At 39.2% G+C, this 13,260-nt stretch overlaps 1 long non-coding RNA gene across 2 annotated transcripts in view; it reads right to left on the bottom strand.

Moving 5' to 3' along the window:
* LOC147348306 (uncharacterized) overlaps positions 1-13,260 on the bottom strand; it is an 80,883-nt gene that overhangs the window by 38,777 nt on the left and 28,846 nt on the right. Inside the window, exons 1-2 of one of the 2 annotated variants that reach the window (XR_015151431.1) lie at positions 1,198-1,297; positions 688-811 (exon numbers count right to left, since the gene is read on the bottom strand). This is a non-coding gene — a long non-coding RNA (uncharacterized LOC147348306). Of the gene's footprint in view, positions 1-687; positions 812-1,197; positions 1,298-9,471; positions 9,596-13,260 lie in introns of those variants that run through there. The other variant, XR_015151432.1, reaches the window with a different exon arrangement.

Raw genomic sequence — 13,260 nt, forward strand, 5'->3', positions numbered from 1 at the left:
GTAAGAACTGGAGTGGGTTGCCATTTCCTCCTTCAGGGGATAGTCCTGGGTAAGCTGAGACCACTGGTGACTGTAGAACAGACTATGAATGTGAACATTCATCTTTCCATTAGGATACATTTCATACTTTCATTCTTCAAATCCATAAACATTTCTGCTGAGATAAAAACCTTTTAATCATGTAACCGGCCTACTCTTTTCTCATAGTCATTATGTTGCTTTGAAGTGTTTTTAGCATCTTCTTTGTATTTGTCAGTCAGTTTCCCAATTGAAACGTCAGTGTTTCAAGGTGAGAGCCCACACCCATAGCTCTGTTTGCTCTATCACACTAAGGAATTCCCTTCAATTTTTTATTATTGATGGGGATTAACAGACTTATCTAAATTCCTGCCTGTCTTTTCAACGGATTTGACTAATTTCATTCTTAACCACTGCCAACTGTTAAAATAACTGGTTTGACTGACATTTTAACTAAATGAATCAATTGTTTTCACTGGTCAGTTAAAGCGAAACAAATTCTATTTCTGTGAAAGCCTGTCAGTTACTATAAAATCTCAGCTGTTTTTCCTGTGGCTACCCTTTCAGTTTCTCACTAGTTATTAATGTGGTTGATCCTGGAGGACTGTTTACTGCTGGAAATCTAAAGATTTTCCTCATCAATGTCAACAATAAGGACCCCATTCTTACCTGAAGGTAAGGAAATAAATGTATTCTTTTAAATTGGTCTTGAAAATTGAATATGAAAATGTAGTCTCTGAAATTCATTATGAAATTTCCATTAGAATGAAATAGCTTTTCTTTTCTTTCTCCCCTGAGAAGGAAAAGAAAAAAGAAAAAAAAGTCAGATGTAAGCAATCTCTTAAGTTTGCAAATAAAAGGCTTTCTTAACAGCTGAAGGCAAAGTAGTTTTTTAATGTATAAAACATATTGAAATTGCAATAGAATTAGGTATTTATGCAAAATATTCTTAATATCTGATGGGCTGATTTGTCTCTTATTGCTCTCAAGGAAAATTCTGGTGATAATTATCACCAAGAATTTTATAAAACCATACTGAAGGGACAGCATTTCTAAAAAATTAGTGCTTACACTAGGGAGCTAAGAGCTCAGTGGTTTAGCATAGTCTCTAGAGCCAGATAGCCTTGGGGTCAAATCCTCTCTTAGACACCTTGGTATTTACTTCTGAAAGTTACTTACTTTCTTAAAATCTGTTTCCACATCTGTAAAATGGTACCTACTTCCTGGGACTGCTATGAGGAATAAATGAGGAAACACAAGGTAAGTGCTTAGCATTGAGTCTAAACTCTAGGCAAGTATTCAATAAATGGGCTAACTCCAAGGTCCATACTTTCCACCCTCATACTGCCTCTAGCCTCGACCCCTCTACCACCAGAACAAGTGGAAAACAACACACACCAAACCGTTGCCACTCTGATAGTCTTCTCTTTTAAATCAAGATCATTCAATATGGAAAATGCTATTTTGAGTGTTACCTCTGCAAATTCAGCTCTGCCCAGTGAAGTCAACATCACACTGGATGAGGAAATTCCAACTGGGAAAACGGTTGCCAGGCAGCCAAAGATTACTTGGGTGACTTAACCTTTGAACTAGATCCAAGGAAGTCGTACTTTGCAGTTGACAAAGGTAGGTTTGAGTGTTCTTAAATTCTCTCCCTTATTTTCTACTATTATCATTTGTATTATGTCTCCTTTGCAAGACTGAATTCCTTGAGGGTAGATATCAGATTGTCTGCATTTTCAGAACCCCTAAAGAAGCATATGGTAGATCTTAATATGCATCTCTTGCATAAGTTTCGGGAAAACCTTGTCTTTTGTCCACTCGTGAGCTAAGTTATGGGTCCTCATGGCTGCCACAGAAGGCCAGCTCTCCACTCTTTCGATCTTCTAGTGCATCTTTTTAGGCTGAAATCACTTCCCTCTCTGCTCCATGGTCACATTTTTGTGAGAGAGAATCTCTCTGGACTTTCTAGAATCCATCATTCCCTTCTTGCCCAGTCATGTTGTGGGTAGATCAGGTTATGTGGAATGTAAGACTTCTTTGGGGACTGAACAGATAACAAAGGTGGTCTCTAGCACATCTGCAAGCTTAAGCCATTGTAGCAGATGCTGTCTGTGTCTCTTCAGGCCTTAACATTTTTGTGGCCTGATTTCCAGCTGCCAGGATCTGCATTTCTTTGCTTGATTTCTTTGCTTGGGGTCTGCCCTTCTCCTCCTCTGCAAAGAGCAGGTTGGAAATGTTCAAAAAACACTACCTATCCCCACAAGCTTTCAACCAATGACTAAAGAGAACTGGTGTACAAATACTCCCGTTTTTTGCCCTTGGAGAAACAATTCTTTCTTTCTTTCTTTCTTTTTTTTTTTCCTGATGTGGACCATTTTTAAAGTTTTTATTGAATTTGTTAAAATATTGCTGCTATTTTATGTTTTGGTTTATTGGTCATGAGCCATGTGGGATCTCGGCTTCCCCACCAGGGATCAAACCCACACCTCTTGTGTTGGAAGGTGAAGTCTTAACCACTGGACCACTAGGGGAGTCCCTGGAGGGAAAATTTTGAGTGCATGCTTCTCACTGGCTTACAGAGTTCCCCAGTGGTATTAAACTGCAAGTTGCCCACAGTGGTAACCTGCTTGGTAATGACTGAACTTTTTTATTGGCAGCCTTTCCTTTCCTGTCTCACTTCGCCCATCCCCCAGTGCTCCAGATCTGCTCCCACATAAGCTACTTGCACTCAGATTCTCGTCTTGGGTTCTATTCCTGGGGGCAGGCACCATCCCCTCCAACCTGAATTTCTGCATAGATATCTTAACTGGGCTTCTGCTGAGCAGAGCTGCTACAGTGAATTTGTTTAAAAGTCAAGCTGGGGACTTCCCTGGCAGTCCAGTAGTTAAGATGCTGGACATCCCCTACAGGGGGTACAGGTTCAGTCCCTGGACAAAAAGATTCCACATGCTATGCAGCACAGCCAAAAAAAAAAAAAAAAGAAGAAGGAAAAAGAAAAAGTCAAATTGTATCATATAAAATTATCCTGTAAGTTTCCTTTGCCCTTGGAATGCAATCCAGACTTCTGATTTCATCCCCAAGACCTTGCTTTCCCTGGCCCCTGCCTCTCCCTCCAACCTCATCCTGTTCCTTGTCTTCCTTGTCTATTATACTACCACCAAATGACTGACTGCCTTAGGATCTCTGTCCTTGCATTTTCAGGACCTCACCCTTAGACATTATTTTTAATCACATCACAGTTTTCATTTCCTTGTTGTTGTTGTTCCATCGCTAAGTTGTGTCCTACTCTTTTTCATTTCCTTAAGAACGTCTATTTGAAATTCTTTTCTTGTTTATACTTGCTTAGTGTTGGCCTCTCAGCCCAGATTGTAAATTCTGTAAAGGAAGCGATTTAATTGTGGCTCATCCAGTATTCAAGACAGTTTCCAACCGATAGCTGGCATTCCATATATGCTTGTTCAAATTGAATGGATGGATGGATGGACTGGGTGGGAGAAGTCTGATGAGTTATGATCCCCTTAATGTGTTTTCATGTATGATGTTCTCTCTGCTGGGAATGATCTCCATTCACCATTCTTTCCTTATCTGATATATCCTTCAAGGCCTAAAATAAAGACCACCCTTCTAGAAAATCTTCCCTGTTTCCCTAAGCCCAAAACAACTTTGTTTTGCTACTTGCTAGTAGAATAATGAGGGTATTTTGGTGATAAACAATTACACACTGTGTCTACATTTTGAATCAGCTTCTTAATTCTAATGAGTGGGGCATAATTCACACTTTATTTTTTCCATCGCTATGTAATAAAGTAATTTTGAAAATGACACACAGGCCAGTTTGCAGCAAGATGTGCTGTTTTGTTGCAGAGCATGGAACAGTGGTTACCATGTCTTGCCTTGATGTGGAGAGAGCTGAGTTTGCACGTGATCAGTCCTTCTCCAGTTAAAGCTTGTGACGGTGACTGGCAGTGTGTGGCCATCCTGGTGACTGTCTATCTGTTGCATGAATGACAATGCACCTTTTTATGATCAGTATCTGATTAGGTGAGCTGAGACAGGTGGCTGAGGTAAGAATTTCAAGTGAGTGGAGAGCAGAGGTATTGTATTGCTATGTTTATTGGCTCAACCAGACCCATGGTTGATCATCACGTTGATGCTTATTGAGTCTCATATTCTGGTTCTCAGAAATCACTTGTTGAAATCCAGGTTTTCTGGATCTGACAGTAAGTTGTTAAAAGCTTAAGTTTTGGAGTCACAGCCCTGGATTGGATTCCTGGTTCTATCACACAAGAGCTCTGTGATCTTGGGTAATTTACTGAAACCTTCTCATCTTCAATTTCTTTCTTTATAAAATGGGATGACAATACTACTTACTCTTTAGGGTGGGTACTCTTTAGAATAAATGGGATAATTTATATAACATTCTCAGCATAGTGCTGAGCATGTGGTGTGAATTTCATAAATGCCGTTTATCACAGTTTCGTAATCCCTTATTTGAAAACCTTTTGCTCTGGCTGTATTTCAAGACAAAGACTTTTGAATTTTAGAAAGGTAATATGGCGTGTCTACCATATATTATGCAATTACCCACTATTCAAATTCATAAATATCTCTGCTGTGAAACACAGAAATACTCAAACTAAGTGGAACAAAGAAAGATCTGGCTTGTCAGGTTAGGTCAGGCTTTGATGATCTCAGTAAATTATGAGAAAGTCTTGTTTCGGGCTTTTGGAATTTGGATATGGGATTATGGGGTTGAGTTTCTGTCAGTATGGCTATTTTTATTATTTGAAGCTCAGTTTCCAAATCTACAATTCTGTGACTTTCTTTGTCTCCCCTCCCCTATCCCAATCAAACTCTCAACTACATGTGAGACAGTTGCCCCCCAGCCTACCTCCTGTTTCCTAAACTTTATCTCTGATTATCTAATGATAAATAAAGCCTAGTTTCTGCTAATTACTACTCATGTGGTTTTGTTTGGGCCCGAATTACTCTACCTTTCAAATGAAAATGATAATTGCACCTACCTCATAGCAATGCTTAGAATTTGTTCTGTACAGAGGTTGGCAGTCACTAAATGATACCTTCCTTTTCCTTTTCTTTCTCCTTCTTATCCACCCTGTTTCTCCAGGATCATAGTTAATTAATCAAATACCTACTCTATGATGAATGCAGTCCTATAGTCCCTGGAGATATGGAGTATTTGCTATGGTCTTCAGCTGTAAGAAGGTTGTCTCTTGTTATGATGATATGGTGAATACATATAAAGCAAAAAAAAAAAAAAAAAGATAATTTAATATTAAGTTATATGTGTGGTGCTTTCCTTGTTAAAAGAAGAATATGCAGGACTAGAGCATTTGGGGGAGCTTCCTGAAGGGGTGAGATATACCTGAGTCTGTGAAGAATGACTAGGATTTTAGAGGGTGAAGGCTTAACAGTGAGCATCTGGGGCAGAGGGTTCCCAGTGAAGACATGGGAAACTTTACAGAGATGGAATTAAGTCCAGTGTAACTACTGGGTAAAGGTTGTCTCTCTTGACCACATCATGTAGATGCTCTAGACTCGGACAATCTTCAAGAATTATCTGATTCCAACTCATGCCTTCTCCACTGAGGTGATGTCCTTGATAGCCTTCCAAACAAGTACCTATCTGGGTGGAGAATAGAAATACTCCCAGAAAATGAGCAGTCAGACTACATTCATAGCACCTTTTGGGAAATGACTCCCAGATGATGCTCCAAAGCAGAACTGTCTGTCCCAGGAGAAGTAGAGCTGTCACACGTGTACATTATCTGAACTAGTGGATGTTTATGAGGAAAGTATTACCTTTTAAGACTATCCATCTAAAGCATTTTCTTCCCCCTCCTTAAAAGATAAAACAGATACACAGGCCAAGAGATGATTGCAAAAGACACAGTAGTTGCAAAACTCCAGTGTCATGACCTTGATGAACCTCCTGATACAATACATTATGCTCCGAGCTTGCGGCTAATTGGTTCTGGAAAACTCTTTGAGCAAGTGCCAACTGCTGGAAATTTCATCCAGGTGAGCACCAGGTGCTGCTTCTCCAGGGATTTTCCCGAGGAGATGGAGTCATTTCATGGCCACAGTGTGGTTGGTGTGGGTGCATTCAGCAGTGGGAGCTGGGACACAGCAGAGAAGGGTCTGGAAGGCATTCGGGCAAGTCCTTCAGTATTTTGATACCGGACACCATCATCTTACCATTAGCACAAAATAATTGACTCCCTGTTTAGCTGCAGAAATGAATCAGAGGCTAAAATAGATGCTGATTTTCTCAAAGATAAGTCTGTTTGACTACATGTGTGATGATGGCTCATCCTTCTGGCATTGGGAGTGAGAGATCAGCTTCTTTCTCCACCCTTAAGAGGTCGTAAATTTTCCACTGACAGAGGGGGACATAGTAAATTTTTTTTCCCCCTTTGCAAGATTGAGTTGTGCTTTGGGAGAATCCTCCTTCTAACTTCTAATTTCCACAGGTCTATTATTTTTTTTTTCCCTCAAAGTTCCAATCCCTAAAAAAAAAAAATACTGATCCCGGTTAGGTTGGCATAATTGTTCCTTAACCAAAGCATCACCAAACACTCCTTCTCAGCCAAAAGACATGGGTGAGAAAGCCACTGATGATCTTTCTCATTTTTGGGTCCAAACCCACCCTAAATTTTCTGGAAAACTCCACAAGTTACAAGTTGAGCGTTTGCATATGTTATGAATTTTTAAGATTAGCCACTGAGCCAAGCGGTTTCCTGAGTTGATGTTCATTTTGAAATGCAATGCAAAACTATCATTTTAAAAAGAGAATTTGGAGAAAGATGGCAATTTTGTAAACACAATGCTAACATTTGAGCCTTTCCATATGCTTGCTCTGCTTCTGAACAACTCCTTCCACCTGTTGCCCACCTCTAATTAATTTCTATATTTTCATAATTATCCTTTGGGTCTTAAATGTCATTCATTCCTGAAAGCTTTCTTTTACTATTTGAACCTGCTAAGTTCTCTTACATATGTTTTTGAGTCGTTTATTTCTGTGTTTCAATACCTTTCATAGTGCTTGGTGCATAGTGGGTACTCAGTATAACTTAATGAATGAATGAATGATTTAATGAATGAGATACTCAGTTTAAAAATGTAGTTAAAACATTTTTAACCTGGGTCCCGAACACCTAGGTACTTGATGTCATGTTGGCCAATTCCAATTAATGCCAGCTGAGATTCATGCCAATACTATTACATGAGGACTGTCTTCAAGTCTCTGTTGTGGGATCATATTGTTTATTGCTATATCCCTAATACCTACAATTGTACTTGGCACTTAATTAATACTCAGTAAATATTTTTTAAATGGTGAGTGACTTGTCATAATAGGAGTAGCTATATTTATTAGTATGCTTTATCACTTCCAAAGTGCTTTCAAAACATTTTCTCTTTTAAAATATTTCGCTCAAGATCATACAATTAGCATGCGATAAAGACAGGCCATGACCCATGCTTCCCTTCTACTATGCTAGGATGCTTTCTCCAAAAATAAGCTACTTTGGAAGATCAAAGATGTCCCTTTGTTCCACCAAAATGCCTACTTCTGTGTGTCAGTTTTGACCAGTCTCAAGAATATTCTAATGCTATCATTATTAAATGAAAATGGCTGTGCCCTTTCATTTTCCAGAATGATCTATTACTTAAAATATGTACATTAAACAAAAAGTCAATAATTTTCTCTGAAATAATGTTGTACTGCAAGGTTGTAAAAGAATTGGATTATGAGGACCCAGACATAGTTTCAGCAGGCCATATCTATGAAATGACAATTTCAGTATTTGATGACTTACATCCCTTCCGTACAGGTAAGCTTGATAAATTTCATGGAACATTAAGTGTCTTTTCTTTAGACTGTGCACTTTAGATTTTAAAATGTAAAACTTCATTATATTGGGGACAGTTTCATTAAACTAGACAAGGGAGAAAGGGGAGACTTAGATTCATGTTGGAAGTTATCATTAGGTCTGCGAGTGTTGTTCATCTCTTAGCACACCTTATGCAAAACACAATTCTTAAATGCAAGTCTGGCTAGAGATCCTTGGAGCTGGAAGTGGGATGTGTTAGGGACACACAGAGCCCAATCCTAATGCTTGTTACTGAAACGATTTTCTGTCAGTAGTGTCTCCACTTCAGACTGGGGGACTTACACATAACAGAAAATTTTTTCACTCTTCTGGAGCCTGGCAAGTCCATATCAAGGCACTGTCAGACTTGGTGTCTATAGAGGGTCTGCATCCTGCTCTTAGATGTTTGTCTTCTCACCGTGACTTCACATGGAAGAATAGGCAAGAGGCACTCTCTGGGGTGTCTTTTTAAGAGCGTTAATCCCATCATGAGAGTTCCACCCTTATGACATGTCATCATACCAAAGACCCTCTCCATCCTAATACCATCACAGTGGGAGAATAGGTTTTAGTATATAAATTTTGGAGGAACATAAACATTCAGTTCATAGCATTTAGTAATGCCAAATACCTCTTATTTGGAAAGAGCCAGATATTGGGTCACGTGTAGTCCACACATATGAGTAATAGGATTTTTTTGGGGGGGGGGAGTTGCCTGTATCATTATTTTACGTGATACAGGTAGAGCCATTTTTAATGCAAACGGTGGGACAGTGCCAGATTCCACAGCTCATTCCCTTTGTGAGTCCCTTGACATTTGTGGATTTAAGAGTCCTGGTTTTGCTAATTGTAAAACACCCTCGGGCACAGATTTAAATTGTGTGCTGTGAAGCCAGAGCAGAGTGCCTAGCTGGTGAAATGAGCTTAGCCAATCACCAGACACCTGCTTCTCTGCTAATTGTTGTACAAATGAGAACATGCATTAAGTGGCTCAATAGGTCATTTATGTGTTCAACAACATGTTATCACATTTAAGAGTGAATTAGTAGCTGTAGAGGTAGTTGTGAAAATAAGGTTGCACAAGTTTCCAGATACGTCTATTATTAATGACAGCCGTCTATTTTATATGGAAAGTATGGTAATAAGTGATCTAGGAGGTGGGTTGGCATCAAAGATGTCCAAAAAGAAGTGAGTGTTTGGGTGGAGAACACAGGGTTACTAGTAGAATGTCAATGCTTGCTACGGGAGAGCCTGGAACATGGACACTGCTTGTGTTTCATGTTTTATCTCTTGTGCCATCTCTAAGCAATTGGTGGTGGTTGCCTAGATCATTGAATTGAGAAGGATTCTGAGGTTGCCTCTGAAAGCAGTGCAAAGAGCACTGTGTTATGGAATTAAGCAGGTGGCATCATGGCAGCATCCATATGTTTTGCAACCAAAAAAAATTTATTGCTGAACGTTCAGCAACAGGTCTAGAGCTCTTTAAATCCCTCTTGACTCTCTGATGTAAGAGTTTTAATAGGATTCAGTTTACAAATGTCATTTGTAAACTTACGTGATCCAACTATGCGGATAAATGATCTGTACAGGACAGAGACACAGCATGACAGTATGCCCACAAGTTTTCTTAGGTCTTCTCTGCTCCCCACTGGTGGAGTTTCATTGGTTCATGCAAAAGCCTGTAACAAAGCCCAACAAACCTTTTAGGAAAAATGCTTTTTCTTGTAGTTACTCATCCTGATGGCCTCACAAATCAAAATAGAATCTGCCCTTTTCACCAGAGTTGAGCCTTTTTCCAAGAAGAAGAGAAAAAAAAAAATCTCTCATGGTAATAAATCCACATCTTCTCTGGTCCCCACACCCCAGTATATTCCCAGCAGCTGCTCATAAAGAATGCTTGTAACACCCCACATGTGGTTCAGTCTATTTTTATAGGCCAATCAATTAGCACAATTTTGAGTCTTTATGGGTGCAATAAAAATCATAGTATGGCAAAGCTATAAGTGGCATCTGTTCTTAAGGCACATAAATGGAGTTTATTGAGGGAAATATAGAGGTTTTCACATAAATCACCTGTCTCCATGCAAAGTGCTTTTTACTCTTTCTTGGTGGTCACGCATACCTTCGAGATGCTGAGAAAGCTATAGACCCTATACCTAGGAAAACACACATAATGTATACCAAAATATAAGGAATGAAACAGATTCTCTGAAATCAAGATTCTATGGGTCTCAGATTAAATTTTCTTGTTTGAAAATGCATAGCATAGACTTTCAAGAGAGACAAGATACAAGTATTCTTCAGAGCACAGTTTCTACAAGATGATCAACTAGAAAAAAACTCCATGGTCAAGTACATTTGGGAAGTGTCAACTACAAATTGGCACTTGCCATTGGCAGCTGCCATCTACCTCTATAAGGATTAAAGCTGATTTTCAACACACCCTAAAAGGAGTTCAGGGTGGAAAGCAGAAATGAGGTACACTGTGCTCAGGGAACGGAGAAGGCAATGGCACCCCACTCCAGTACTCTTGCCTGGAAAATCCCATGGACAGAGGAGCCTGGTAGGCTGCAGTCCATGGGGTCGCTAAGAGTCGGACACGACTGTGCGACTTCACTTTCACTTTTCACTTTCATGCATTGGAGAAAGAAATGGCAACTCACTCCAGTGTTCTTGCCTGGAGAATCCCAGGGATGGGGGAGCCTGGTGGGCTGCCGTCTATGGGGTCACACAGAGTCAGACACGACTGAAGTGATTTAGCAGCAGCAGTGCTCAGGGAAAAACTGGCAGGACAGTCTTCCGATAGATATTTTCAAGAGCTGATTTTACGAACCCAATTCTTGTATTTCCTCATATCTAGAAAACCATTAAAATCCTTCATGGTGACAACCACTCCTTGGGACTAGCAAAAGCTTCGCAAGACTAGCAGAAACCTTATGGGGAAAAAAAAATGTGCTTGATTGCATGTACTCCCCCTTCACCAAAATCACATTTATACTGACCTTGCCCCTGCCTCTTTGGAGTAGTCTCTCAGAGCTATCTGAGGTGCTGTTTCCTAGGCTGTAGTCCTCATTCTGCCCCAAATAAAACTTACCTCACAACTTTCATGTTGTACACTTTTTTTTTTTTTAGTCTACAGAAGCAATGCATAGATGGAGATTCAAAATACAGAATGACATATCAGAAATCCTAAGAAGTTTTGCCATAAGGAAACCTTTTAATATTTGTTTAACTTGGCATTTTGCATTTGATATATTAGCATGTCAGAAGAGACATTTTGGGAGATGTTGGCAGACTCAAGTCGATTCAATACCTGCTCAGTGACTTACTAGGATTTGTGACCTTTGGCAAAGAACATGACTCTGTGAACCTCAGTTTTCTCTTCTGTAAGATGGAGACATTAACACTATTGCTGAGTCAGCACCTTGCACAGTAAAGGTTAATTATTACTTTATTTTTAATGCTAAAAATCTCCTGGTTTGAAATTTCCTTGCTTTTGTATTTGAATATTTTTCTTCTTTTTTGACAACTTTCTGATAGGTTAGTTTGAGCTTGGTCTGAAAAATAGAGTTCCTTTTCTATAACCTGCAATATACAAACATCTGCCTGAGAGGAATAAAATTAAATAACTACATTTCACTAACCAATTATGGGAAAAAATCTTGGGCATGATCTCATTTTTACACACTACAAAATAGAAGATTGAAACTGATGAAGAATCTGGGCCTCTGAGAAGTTAAGCTAGTTCAAGGCCATTCAGCATGTCATAACCAATCCCTGGACATGGGTTTTCTGAGTCTTTTTCCATTTCACCTCCTAGGATATATTAAATGTAGAGTGTAGAAAGTCATATGCTGGGTTGAAAGTAACACCCAAACAAACGCTAATGGAAGAAAGCATACACATGATAGATATAATAAACTCTCTTGAATAAAATGTATAATTAAACATTCATATATTATATATAACATGTATATATCTATCATTATCCTATAAAATAAAACATGGCATGCAGCACATTATATATCTTTAACTAATTGCTTTGGTTAGCCTAGAACTCATTTATGTTCCTTGAGAATGCAGAGTCTGGAAACAGGAATCAACTGGGAGCAAGGAGCATCCCCCCATAATTTCAAATCTTCCCCGAAGTGTGTTCCTGGGGGCACATTTGACTAGTGTCTAGAATAAAGCCACCACCACCGCAAAGCATTTTTTTACTGTTTAATTTTTCAGTAACAGTGACGATCGTTGCAGAAACTGCTCCTGCCAATGATTTCAGCCCTGTATTCAAAGCTGTGCACTATTCATTCTCCATTCCAGAAACTTCAGGAGGTAAGACGTCCCTGTATTTATGTGAATATATATTCACAGATACACTTAACAACACTTAACATTACACTTAACGTTCTATTCTTTTTTTCCGCAGAGAGCTGGTTGTTAAACATCCGCCAGCATATCATTGGGCGGAACCCACACTACTTCAAACCAGTTTATTTCCTTGGCAGGCAAATACATTCATTAGACAGTTGTTTTGAGGCGAGACTAGGAAATAAAAAACCCACATATTTGGATTTCAGTTCTTCGTGTCATCATGGAGTTTTGGACAAGTCCTTAACCTCTCTGTAAAATAAATGCACACTTTTTATATTCTAGTTCTAGAAATATAACACAGTTGTATCTTACAATATATGACCAGACAATTTCAGAAAAAAATGCATATAAAACTATCACAGGATTGATCCTGGTTTCCCCACAATGGACTTTTGCTCTTTTTTCAAAAGTACTAAAATACTGATTTCTGAGCACTGACGGAGGCTCATTACCATAGCTCCTTTCCTCGCTTTGCATTCTCCCCATTCTGTGGTGGCCTTCTAGCTCTAGGGAGGTCTAGAGTTAATGGAACGTGATGATGGGTCTTTACGCAGAAGCTAAATAGTTGATAATTCTCTAATTATCTCTTAGCTTATAAATTGTGAATCTGGACCAGAGGGTCTGAACATTGGCTTTGAGGGTCCCTGAGGGAAAAGATCCACCTTCATGAAACCATCAAATGTATTCTATAATCCTCCAAAGTTAACGACAATCAATCTAGATTTTAAAATAGAGACTTGCATTTTAAAAACAGTAGACTGTAGTTTATTGCAGTTTAGGTTGACAACAAAATTAAGCAGAAGGTAAAGAGATTTCCCATATACCCTCCACCCTCATACAGGCGTAGGCTCCTTCACCATCAGTATCCCCCACCAGAGTGGTACACTTACTACAGTTGAACCTGCATTGACACATCATTATCACCCAAAGTCCAGAGTGTACACTAAAGATCACTGTTGGCATTGCACATTCC

The sequence above is a fragment of the Bos grunniens genome, chromosome 22 (genome assembly GCF_055505025.1).
Source record: "Bos grunniens cultivar Pamir isolate PY7600 chromosome 22, Bosgru_T2T1.0, whole genome shotgun sequence".
In the NCBI taxonomy this organism is placed as follows: Eukaryota; Metazoa; Chordata; class Mammalia; order Artiodactyla; family Bovidae; genus Bos; species Bos grunniens.